The 10,000-nt window shown below is 54.5% G+C and overlaps 1 non-coding gene across 1 annotated transcript in view; it reads right to left on the bottom strand.

Annotated features, from left to right (window-relative positions):
* Window positions 1-183, bottom strand: part of LOC143260225 (small subunit ribosomal RNA) — a 1,921-nt gene extending 1,738 nt beyond the window's left edge. The window contains exon 1 of the ribosomal RNA XR_013034350.1: window positions 1-183. This exon is cut by the window's left edge and continues 1,738 nt beyond it. This is a non-coding gene — a ribosomal RNA (small subunit ribosomal RNA).
* Between the last annotated feature and the right edge of the window lie 9,817 nt (window positions 184-10,000).

Raw genomic sequence — 10,000 nt, 5'->3', positions numbered from 1 at the left:
TCTGTTTTGCATGTATTAGCTCTAGAATTACCACAGTTATCCAAGTAAATTTTAGTACGATCTAAGAAACCATAACTGATTTAATGAGCCATTCGCGGTTTCACCTTAATACGGCATGTACTGAGACATGCATGGCTTAATCTTTGAGACAAGCATATGACTACTGGCAGGATCAACCAGGGAACTATACAATATGTATATATAAAATGGACAAAATTTAAATCCTTTTCCATCGTCGCCTGTTTCATATATATATGTCAGGTCGACACACCATTTTTCTCTTTCAAATATGTACAAGTTTTGCCACATTCCGCGCTTGTAACATATCCTTCTTTAACGCTCAATTTCTTTCATTTTTCTACCATACAGATATTTTACCGTACGCCCAAAAACGTACGTATTATATTTTTGTTCTATCATAAAATCACATTTTTCTACGTACGCCAGCTTCGTACGTTTCTATCTTTGCCTTCATAAAATCACAAGATAATTTTATCTTCAAGAGTCTCGCTATTAACATCTTGTAAGATAAATGTACGTCCCAGCTAAAACGTACAAATACTTCAAGTTAAGTAATAATATATCATCGCTATTGACAAATTTTTAAGATCCAAGACACAGTTCTCTCTATATGTTTTAATATTTTTTATGTACTCAAATATATTCAAAGGAAAAAGTACATGGGTGATGCCATAGTCGTGGAAGCGCGTACGCTCACGCTGATCTTCTGACCGCCGGAAGCACGAAACCTCTGATCTGGGCAAAATCGGCAAGCCGAGGAAGAACGGACAGGACACATGCTGGACTGGCGAGAAAGCGTGTTCTTCCGCTCGCGCTAGGCATTTCGATTTCTGACACCTCTTGATTTAAAAAATCAGTTTTTTGATAGTTTTCTCTCTCCACTGGGCTATTCATTTTAGCCACAGTTTTCAATTGGTACGATTTGCTTCCAAATCTTACAGATGCATTTTAAAAAATTTTTCCATCGCTCGGACAGAAGAGTCGATTGGTCAGTGAGTACGAGTATACATACAAAGTGCATACGGGTAACCAACCCCGTAGGGCTTGCCACATATGGGCCATTCGGTCAAAGACACCGACCCGTGGCCACGCTGTGTGGAGAAAAGTCCGTAACGTAAACGGCACGAAACAGTCAGGACCGAAGCCCCGAAGGAGCTCTGAGACAGCTTCTCGACCGAGATCGTAGAATTGGCCCAAAACCCGCTCTGCTCCGTCCGCCTCGCACGGACCGTGTATCTCTTATAGATACCGAACGGCCGGCAAGGACGCCGGCGCCGCCGGCCGAATAGCACGCGCGCTTATGAGTGTAAACCGCCGCGGCAACAGACCGCCCGGCCGTGCTGTTGTAACATAGCGCGTGAACGAACGAAAAAATTTTTTATAGTAAACATTAAAATAAATTACACTACCGTAAACTAGACAAAAAATTACACATTTTTTCCCAATATGAAAATTTTCACAAACTTTTTAAAGTCCCATCGCATCGAGTAAACTTTTTTAATAACGCGTCCGCACGATTCTAAATGCTTAATCCATATGTGAAATCGTTCACTGATCACGAATATCGTATTTAAAAAAATTACAAAAATTTATTTTTCAAAATAATCAAAAAAAACCGAAAAATCACAAGAGTAAAGTACCATTATTTTAAACAACATGTCGTTCTAAATGCTTAATCCCTATGTAAAAAAGTTATTTAAGCAAGAATATGTAATTGAAAAAAATTAGAAAAATTTATTTTAGCCGTAAATCGAAAATAATGGGGACACCGGAGCTGTTCGAAGCGCCGAGACGCGCCGCGTACGGCCGAATATTTTCTAAGTCCCAACGTACCGATCAAGAGTAAAGTACCATTTTCCTACATTAGATTTCGTTCTAAATGCTTAATCCCTATGTAGAAGCGTTAGTTAAGCAAGAATATCGTATTTTTAAAAAAATCTAATGATAGGATTTTCCAGAAAATTGAAAAAACCGAAAAATGTCAAGAGTAAAGTGCCATTTTCTGACATTAGATTTCGTTCTAAATGCTTAATCCCTATGTAGAAACGTTAGTTAAGCAAGAATATCGTATTTTTAAAAAAATCTAATGATAGGATTTTTCAGAAAATTGAAAAAACCGTAAAATGTCAAGAGTAAAGTGCCCTTATTTTAAACAATGTATCGTTCTAAATGCTTAATCCCTATGTAAAAAAGTTATTTAAGCAAGAATATGTTATTGAAAAAAATTAGAAAAATTTATTTTAGCCGTAAATCGAAAATAATGGGGACACCGGAGCTGTTCAAAGCGCCGAGCGCGCCGCGTACCCCCCCGTGTCCGCTACCTTGTCGTGGTGGGGGGCTTCGTGCCCTAATGATCCTCAAGGCTGTGCCGGTGGGGATTTTATTCCCTGGCAGGTTCTACCTAGCCGGAGTGGCTTGAGGTGAGGGGCCAACTAAAGTCGGACACATACCGTAAACCTGTGGTCATGTTTTACAGGAACGGGGGTCTTGCCTTAACCGGCCGGACCGCGAGGATGACAACCTCTCTAAAAAATCCCTAGCCCCAAGCAGTGTTGCGCGGTGAAGAGGGCGTAGCTGGAGTAAGCGCCAGCTATGGTTGGTGGGTGCACCAATCGTTAGCGGACAACCCCGGGGTACCTGGCGACCCCCCGGGCGTATTAGCCTTCCCCGGGTATGGCGGCTCTACCCGGGGTGACCTCCTTTCCGACCACACTCGTGGGATCAGATATGGATTCTTTTTCAAATACAACCGGGGAGGGGGGAAACGAGCGTGAGGTGGAGGTGCGCGGGCCTATCGTGCGCCTCAAAAGATGTACAGAGCCGGTGTCGCGGAGGCATTCTGCAACACGCGGCGCAAAGAGGCCTGCGGAGGGCCTTGGCGACTGCGACGGGGGGGAGGAGTCGGACTTCTCCGTCTCCTCCCACCACTCGTCGCAGAGCGTCCCGGGCACCTCCACGAGGAAACGGGGCCGGCCACCGACGACCGGGCAATACGTTGGCCTCCAAGAGGCCAAACGTAGACAGGCTGAGGCTGAAAAAAGCCTCATAGCGGGCATTTTCGAGCCGGTTGCCCCGGGGCCGAGGCCTGCGAGATCGAGCGACACGCTTCCCGACGAGGTTGAGGTCGCTGCGGACTTCCGGGGCCGCCCGACGCGTGACGTTGCGGCAGCAGTAATGGAGTGCCTGGGCGATGTGGCCAGAATCTCCGGCGCTGCGACGGGACTGAAGGCCAGCGCGGTGCGGTCCCTGCGGACGGCGGCCCTGAACAGCCGGGTGGGCGTTGCGGAGCTGGCAGTGCGGTCGGCTCCCAGCGCCACCCGGCTGTTGGAAGCCGAAAATGCCTCATTGAGGGAGCAGTTGGCGGAGTTACGGGCGGAGGTCGCCCGACTCCGTCAAGCGGTGGAGGCGGGGCCGGCTGCTGCCGGGATGGCTCCGCCGCTGCCCCCTGGGGGGGGCAAGGGGTTGCTGCCGGTTGTCGGCGCACGGGGGCCCCAGTCCCCTGGGCGAGGAGGGTCCTCGCCCCCACCCGCGGTTGTGCCAGCAGACTTGCTGGCAAAGATCGGCTCCCTCATCGATGCCAAATTGGCATCGTTCAGAAGGGAGTTGGTCCCGCGGGTGCGAGGCCCGCGATCGGCGGCACCCGTGCCGTCCGCCCCACCTCTGCCGATGGACAGGAGGGGGGAAAGAAGAAGGGTGGCAGTGGGGGAGGGACTGTGGTCGCTAAGGCGACGCAATTGCAGCCCGCCCCCACTGTTGCGCCGCCCTCCACCACACCTCCAACTGAGGTGTGGGCAAAGGTAGTTGGCCGGAAGGCCAAAAGGGCGGCTGCCGCGGATAAACCCGCGGCAGCTGCCAAGGCTGCTTCGACCCAGAGGGCGGCGAGGCGGGTGGCACCGGCTGCCCCCAAAAAGGCTCCCCTGCCGCCGCGTCCGCCCCGCACGGCCGCCGTTACTATAACGGTACCGGCCGGCGGGGCGATGAGTTATGCCGAGGCGATGACCACTGCCAGGTCCAAAATAGACCTGGCAGAAATTGGCATCGCCTCGCTGAAGCCCAGGAGAGCGGTGACGGGGGCCATAATTTTGGAGGTCCCCGGAGCCGATGGAGCAGCCAAGGCCACTGCCTTGGCCTCTAAGATGGCTGACGCGTTGGCAGGGACCGGCGTGAAGGTCGCGCGCCCGATAAAAAAGGCCGACCTTAGGGTGCGCGGCCTGGTCGACTCGACCACGCCGGTGGAGGTCGCCGAAGCTGTCGCCCGTGTGGGAGGGTGCGACCGGGGGGATGTGAGGACCGGCGAAATCCGGTCTTCCCCCTCCGGTTTGGGCACCCTCTGGGTCCAGTGCCCTGCCGCGGCCGCACGTAAAGTTGCGGTCGCCGGCAAACTGACGGTGGGCTGGACCCAGGCGACAGTGGAGGCCCTCAGCGCCCGGCCCTTGCAGTGCTACCGCTGCTTTGGCTTAGGCCACACAAGGCAGCGGTGCACTGCGGCCGAGGATCGGTCCGGCTGCTGTTTTGGGTGCGGCAGTCAGGACCACAAGGTGGCTGGCTGCACTGAACAGCCAAAGTGCCCGCTTTGCGCGGGTGCTGGCAAGCCGGCCGGCCACCGCCTCGGCAGCCGGGCGTGCCCTGCCAGCGCGAGACGCGGCAGAGGGAGCAGGGGGAGGAGGACCACGACGGCCAAGGCGGCAGCCGCCGTGACAGCCACTAATACGAAGGATCCGGCACCCAAGGATGCCACCGTCGCGCCCGCGGGGGCGGTTGGGGCTGATAAAACCCCAGACGCCACCGCTCCCGCGGCGGCGATGGAGATTGAGGTGCCGGAGTAATGGGGCCTACTGGCCCTATTATTCAGGCCAACCTGAACCACTCGGTCAGGGCACAAGATCTTTTCGTGCAATTCCTGGCCGAGTGGGGTGCCGGGTTGGCCGTAGCGGCGGAGCCGTACCGGGTCCCCGACCATCCACATTGGATGGGGGACTTGGACGGCTCCGCCGTTATAATATGGGCAGGTCGGCCGGGGTCCCCGGCGTGCTCCGTTATCGAGCGCGGCCGGGGATACCTGGCCGTTGACTGGGGCGGCACCGTGGTTGTGGCGATCTACGCACCTCCGAGGTGGTCCCTCGTGGAGTTTGAACAGTTTCTGGACGTGGTGGGGAGATGCGTCTCCCGCTGCCAGCCCCGTCCGGTGCTGGTCCTGGGGGACTTCAACGCCAAGTCTTCAGCTTGGGGTTCCCCCAGGACGGACCCGAGGGGCCGGGAGGTGCTTGATTGGGCGGCGGGACTCGAGCTCCGTCTCCTAAACACGGGCTCGGTCCATACGTGCGTGCGGTACAACGGGGGGTCCATCGTTGACCTATCATGGGCAACGCCCCGGCCGTGCGCCGTATTACGGGGTGGAGGGTGGCGGAGGAGGTCGAGACGCTATCGGACCACAGATACATTGTTCTCGGCCTCTCCGCCGCCCCATCGACACCCCGACGTCGCCCCGCTGATGAGGGATCGCCTCAGCCGCGGTGGGCGCTGAAGCGCCTCGACCAGGACGCTCTGATGGCGGCAGCCCACGTCGTGGCCTGGCCGGCAACACCGGCCGGGCCAGTCGACGGGACAAGGGAGGCCCATTGGTTCCGGGGCGCAATGACGTCGATTTGCGACGTCGCCATGCCCCGGGCCAGGGTCTTCCCGAGGAAGGCGGTGTACTGGTGGTCGCGCGCGATAGCGGATTTACGCACAGAGTGCGTCCGCGCGCGACGCCAGTACGCCCGCGCCCGTCGACGACGACGTTCCGACGTGGAGCTGGCTATCCAGCTGTATGGGCGATACAGGGAGAAGGTGGTCGCCCTGCAGCTGGCCATCAGGCAGGCGAAGAGCCAGGCCTGGCGCGACTTTCTCGGGTCTCTGAACCGAGATCCGTGGGGGCGCCCATACAAAATGGCGATGGGACGTTTACGTCCCTGGGCGCCCCCTCTGACGGAAAGCCTGGATCCGGGGATGCTCGGACGGGTCGTGGACGCGCTATTCCCCGTCAGCGGGGAGGCGTCCCGGCCCGTCCCTCAGCTAGAGGGACATGAGTGGTCCCCGGATCTGGAGGTCGCGCCGGAGGAAATGGCCGGGGTAGTCAAATGGCTTCGGGGCAAGAATACTGCCCCGGGGCCGGACGGTATCCCCGGCCGGGTCTGGTTGCTTGCCATGAGCGTCCTGGGCGGGAGGCTCAGAAGCCTCTTCTCCGGGCTCCTGAGGTCCGGGGTGTTCCCGGACCTCTGGAGGAGAAGTCGGATGGTCCTCTTAAGGAAGGATGGGAGGCCTGCGGATTCTCCCTCCGCGTACCGGCCCATTTGCCTCCTGGACGAGGTGGGCAAGATCTTTGAAAAGATCATTGCTGCCCGCCTCGCCAGGCACCTGTCCCGCGTTGGCCCCGATCTGGCGGACTGCCAGTTCGGCTTCCGGGAGGGGCGATCGACGGTCGACGCAATCGACCGTCTAAAGTCCCTCTCGGACAATGCCGTGGCACGGGGCGGGGTGTGCTTGGCGGTGTCGATCGACATCGTCAATGCGTTCAACACCCTGCCCTGGTCCGCCATTAGGGAGGCCCTGGTTGAACACCAGGTGCCTCCCTATCTGAGGCGGGTGATCGGGGCCTACCTGCGGGACAGGTGGGTGGAATACCCGGGCCGGTACGGGACGATACGGAGGGAAGTGGACTGCGGGGTCCCACAGGGGTCCGTGTTAGGACCACTCCTGTGGGACCTGGGATATAACGCAGTCCTGAAGGCCTCCCTGCCCGACGGTGCCACTGTCGTCTGCTATGCGGACGACACGTTAGTGGTCACCGTCGGGGACACCTTCGAGAGGACCATCCGACGAGCGGAGGTTGCGGTGGCAGCCGTCGTCGCGAAGATCCACGATCTGGGGCTGAAGATGGCCCCGGAGAAGGCCGAGGCCGTCTGGTTTGGACGGCCTCGGTCGCGGCCACCGGCCGGATCGTGGATCTGGGTTGGAGGAGCCTGCGTCGAGGTGAAGTCCGAGATCAAGTATCTCGGACTGATCCTCGACAGCCACTGGAGATTCGGGGCGCATTTCGGCCGCCTCGTCCCCCGAGTTGAGAGGGCGGCGGCCTCGCTCTGCCGCCTGTTGCCCAATCTCGGGGGACCGGATAACATGGTGCGTCGCCTATACCTGGGCGTGGTGCGGTCCATGGCCTTGTACGGCGCCCCGATCTGGGGGCCGTCCGCGAGGGCAAGCCGGCGCATCACTCTGTTGTTGCGCCGGCTTCAGAGGCAAATGGCCCTTCGCCTCATACGGGGTTACCGCACCGCGTCTACCGTGGCGGCGCTTGCTCTGGCGGGAGAAATTCCCTTCGAGCTGCAGGCGGCGATGCGCGCCTATGTCTATAGGCGCATATGCATCGCTGGCCGGGCTCGGGGGGACCCGCCGGAGCAGGAGGCGGTCGACGGCTTCGAACTCCAGGCCCGGGGACTAGCGCTCGCCAGATGGCATGCGGAGCTTTGCTCCCATGCCGCCGAGCGCGTCCCCGGGGCTCTCCTGCCACACTTCACCTCGTGGCGGGAGAGGCGGTTTGGCAGGCTCACCTACCGTGCGACGCAGGTGTTCACCGGGCATGGCTGCTTCGGTGTGTACCTGTGTCGCATCGGTCGGGAAGCGACGACGGTGTGCCACCACTGTGGCGCGGAGGAGGACTCGGCGCAGCATACACTGGAGGTATGCCCCGCCTTTTCAGTGCTGCGCCGAGTCCTAAGACGGGAAGTTGGTCGCGACCTCGCTCTCTCCAGCTTAGTTGGGGCCATGCTGGAGAGCCCAAGAAAATGGGCGGCAGCCATCACCTTCTGCGAAGAGGTGATGCTGCAGAAGGAGGCTGCCGAGCGGGGTCGCCGTGAGCGGGGGGTGCGGCGTGTGCGCCCACGCCTAGAGCCCCCCCCCCGAGCAGATGAGAATAGGCGGGCGGCGGGTGTACCAGATTACTGGTTTAATTGCCCGCCGCCCGCCACCCCCCCCCCCCCCAACTGAAGCTGTCCTCCCCATATTGGGAGGACGAGGCGGTGTGGGGTGCGGTCCCCCGCACCGCCGAAGCAAGATGATTCATGGGGGGAGTATAAATCTCCCCCCCGGGACGCGGCCGGCCACCGCCATTCCATCCTGGTGGCCGGCCAGGCGAGGGGGAGCCGCGGTTGTGTTCTGTAAGAGTTCCCGTGGCTCCCCCGCTACTCGCCAGCGCCCTAGGCCGCCGTGGGGGTTTTAGCGGGTCAAAACCCGCACTACCCCCGCCCCGCCCCTCGGGCTGGACGGGGGTGTCTGACCAGCAGATTTCCCCCACGTTAAACAAAAAAAAAAAAAAAAAAAGACGCGCTATGATGCAACAGACGAGCGATTGGAACGCCCGAATATTTTCTAAGTCCCAACGTACCGATCAAGAGTAAAGTACCATTTTCCTACATTAGATTTCGTTCTAAATGCTTAATCCCTATGTAGAAACGTTAGTTAAGCAAGAATATCGTATTTTTAAAAAAATCTAATGATAGGATTTTCCAGAAAATTGAAAAAACCGAAAAATGTCAAGAGTAAAGTGCCATTTTCTGACATTAGATTTCGTTCTAAATGCTTAATCCCTATGTAGAAACGTTAGTTAAGCAAGAATATCGTATTTTTAAAAAAATCTAATGATAGGATTTTTCAGAAAATTGAAAAAACCGAAAAATGTCAAGAGTAAAGTGCCATTTTCTGACATTAGATTTCGTTCTAAATGCTTAATCCCTATGTAGAAACGTCAGTTAAGCAAGAATATCGTATTTTTAAAAAAATCTAATGGTAGGATCTTTCAGAAAATTGAAAAAACCGTAAAATGTCAAGAGTAAAGTGCCCTTATTTTAAACATTATATCGTTCTAAATGCTTAATCCCTATGTAAAAAAGTTATCTAAGCAAGAATATGTTATTGAATAAAATGAGAAAAATTTATTTTAGCCGTAAATCGAAAAAAAGACTGTTCGTTTCTCTGTCTCTCTCGCGCGATCGAAGTATTGATGTTTCCCGGCAAAGTAATGGGATATTAATTAAACTTTATACACGAAATTACTCGTTTTGATCCCCGCTACACAGCCGTATACTTTTTATAATTTTGTGGAATCGGTAACCTTGAGATATTTAACATAACGCGGATCGACTGTCTCTGTCTCTTTCTAGATCGGAATTATCGATGTTTCCCGGCAAACTAATGGGATATTAATTAAACTTTATACACGAAATTACTCGTTTTGATCCCTGCTACACAGCCGTATACTTTTTATAATTTTGTGGAATCGGGAACCTTGAAATATTTAACATAACGCGGATCGACTGTCTCTGTCTCTTTCTAGATCGGAATAATCGATGTTTCCCGGCAAACTATTGGGAGATTAATTAAACTTTATACATGAAATTACTCGTTTTGGTCCCCGCTACACAGCCGTATACTTTTTATAATTTTGTGGAATCGGGAACCTTGCAATATTTAACATAACGCGGATCGACTGTCTCTGTCTCTTTCTAGATCGGAATAATCGATGTTTCCCGGCAAACTAATGGGATATTAATTAAACTTTATACACGAAATTACTCGTTTTGATCCCCGCTACACAGCCGTATACTTTTTATAATTTTGTGGAATCGGGAACCTTGAAATATTTAACATAACGCGGATCGACTGTCTCTGTCTCTTTCTAGATCGGAATAATCGATGTTTCCCGGCAAAGTAATGGGATATTAATTAAACTTTATACACGAAATTACTCGTTTTGATCCCCGCTACACAGCCGTATACTTTTTATAATTTTGTGGAATCGGGAACCTTGAAATATTTAACATAACGCGGATCGACTGTCTCTGTCTCTTTCTAGATCGGAATAATCGATGTTTCCCGGCAAACTATTGGGAGTTTAATTAAACTTTATACATGAAATTACTCGTTTTGATCCCCGCTACACAGCCGT

Source organism: Megalopta genalis, chromosome 10 (genome assembly GCF_051020955.1).
Source record: "Megalopta genalis isolate 19385.01 chromosome 10, iyMegGena1_principal, whole genome shotgun sequence".
In the NCBI taxonomy this organism is placed as follows: domain Eukaryota; kingdom Metazoa; phylum Arthropoda; class Insecta; order Hymenoptera; family Halictidae; genus Megalopta; species Megalopta genalis.
This window is presented reverse-complemented; position numbering and strand designations above follow the sequence as displayed.